Genomic DNA, 2820 nt, shown 5'->3' with positions numbered 1-2820 from the left:
GGGCTTCTTAACAACTCTTGGTTCATAAAAGGAATTAAACAGAAAATTTAAAAAATAACTTGACTTACATTTAATCCATTTTTGACTTAGTGGAGTAATCTGTTTTTGAGTTAATTCTCATATAAAAGATGAGATAAACATCCAGTTTCATTCTTCTGTATGTGGATATCCAGTTTTCCTAATACTAATTATTAAGGAGACTGTCTTTCCTGATTGGATGTCCTTAACACGTTGGGCAAAAGTCAATTGACTCCTTCATCCTGGGCTATAGTTGTGATTTATCTTTCATATGAAAGTGTGAGTGATTATAAATCGGCAGCACATTGTACCCCATAAATGCATTAATGTGTGTATGACTTAATAAAAAAAATTTAAAAATCAATTGATGGTACTTAGTGGATTTAATTATGGGCTTTCTATACCATTTATTGGTCAATGACTTAAATATAAAACCTTAACCAATAAAGATTCTAGAAGAAAACCTAGGAAAAATGCTTCTGGATATTGGCCTAAGCAAAGAATTCATGACTAAGACTCCAATAGCAAATGCAATGAAGACAAAAATAAATAGTACTGGCCGGGTATGGTGGCTCACGCCTGTTGTCCGAGCACTGTGGGAGGCCGAGGTGGATGGATCACCTAGCTCAGCTGAGTCTGGGACCAGGGGAAAACCAGCATGAGGCAGAGTGAGCCAGAGTGAGACCCTGTCTCTACAAAAAAAGCCAACCCCCCCCCAACAAAACAGCTGGACATTGTGATCCCAGCTACAAGGGGGGCAAGAGAATCACTACAGGAGGAAGAAGTAAAAATAAATAAATAAATAAATAAATAAACAACAGAAAAAACTTCAAACTAAGATAAAGTGAAAGCCAACAGAAATTGAAAGCAAAAATTTAAGAAAAATTAAAAATAAATAAATAAATAGTACTTAATTAAACTAAGAATCTTCTGGACTCAATTCAATGAATAGACAACTTAGGGGATGAAAAAAGTATTTGCGAAGTATACATCTGACAAGTGATCTACAAGGAACTCAAACAAATCACCAAGATAAACCCAAATAATCCCATTAAAGAGTGGGCAAATAAAAATAATGGGCATTTTCCAAAAGAAGATAGATAAATAGCCAACAAACACATATAAAAAATGCTCCACATCCCCAATCATCAGGGAAATATAGACTCAAACCATAGGAGATTCTGCCTTAACCTAGTCAGAATGGCTATTGATGCTGACATGGATGCAGTAAAAATTGAATGTTTATACTCTGTTGGTGGCAATGTCAACTAGTACAACCTCTCTGTAAAACAGTCTGGAGATACCTCAAAGTACAAAAGCAGGTCTATAATTTGATTCAGTAATCCCACTACTGGGTATCTACTCAAAGAAAAAGAAATTACATAGAAAAAACACCTGAGCTCATGTTTGCCACAGTACAGTACACAATTGCAAAGATGTGGAACCAGCCTAAGTGCCCATCAACCAGAGAGTGGATAAAGAAAATGTGGTATGTCCATATCATGGTATATCAGCCATAAAGAAGAATGAAGTAATTTTCTTTTGCAGTGACCTTAATAGAACGGGAGGCCATTATCCTAACTGAAATATCTTAGGAGTAGAAAACCATACGCTTCATGTTCTCATTTGTAAGTGGGAGCTAAAATATCTGTATACTGAAAATCATAAACCTTTCATGAAAAAAATTGAAGATGACACAGATAAATGAAAAAATATCACATGCTCAGGGATTGAAGAACTTAACATTGTTAAAATATTTATACTACCCAAAATGATCTACAGAGTCAATGCAGTTCCTATCAGAATTTCAATGTCATTCTTCACAGAAATAGAAAACTCCAAAATTTGTATAAAATCACAAAAGACCAAAAGTAAAAAAAGAGAAACAATCTTGCCTAAAAAGAAAAAAGCCAGAGGCATCACACTACCAGATTTTAAAGTGTGTTACAAAGCTGAAGTAATCAAAACAGCATGGTACTGGCATTCAAACAGACTCGTTGGGCAATAAAATGGTACAGAGAGACCAGAGTTAAATCCACTATGTAAGTCAATTGATTTTTGACAAAGGTGTCAAGAACATGAAATGGGGACAGGACAATCTCTTTAATAGTTATTATTAGGAAAACTGCATATCCACATACACAAGAATGAAATTGCATGTTTATCTTGTCTCTTATATGAGAATTGACTCAAAAATGGATTAAGACTTCACTGTAAGACCTGACACTTAAAAATTGTTAGAAGAAAACAGGGAAACCTTTGATTCTAACTTTGCCACTACTGAAATAGAGAATGTTAGTACAGGAATTTCCTCATACTTTCTAGTCTGATGGTATATTTACAATTTTGATTACCTAAATAAAATTCAATCACACAGAAGTTACTACCATAATATTTTTCTTTTGATAGATGCATGAATTATGTTTTATGGGATTTGTATTCCAGATTTTCTGATTCATTTCTACCTCAGATAATAAGATGGATTTAATTAAGTCCATTAGTGCTTTAAATTATGAGAAGTTACTAGATTAAAAAATAATTTTTAAAGCTTTGCTTGAATAAGCTGAGGTGTGACAAGTGAAGATTATAACAGAGTCTGTTAAAAGAAAACCCATAGCAATTATTTGCACTTGGTTGAGGTCAATTTGGGTGAAGTATCTTGCAAGTGATAAACACATATGCTTTAAAATAAAATTTAAAAAATGAATATATCTAAATCTATGATTAACCTTCCCTATCTCTCTACTAGCATTTATCACATTCTACAGTGAATTATAATTATTTCAATATATGATAACGTAT

This window comes from Otolemur garnettii, unplaced genomic scaffold, assembly GCF_000181295.1.
Source record: "Otolemur garnettii isolate 467f Iridium unplaced genomic scaffold, OtoGar3 scaffold00007, whole genome shotgun sequence".
In the NCBI taxonomy this organism is placed as follows: Eukaryota; Metazoa; Chordata; class Mammalia; order Primates; family Galagidae; genus Otolemur; species Otolemur garnettii.
This window is presented reverse-complemented; position numbering follows the sequence as displayed.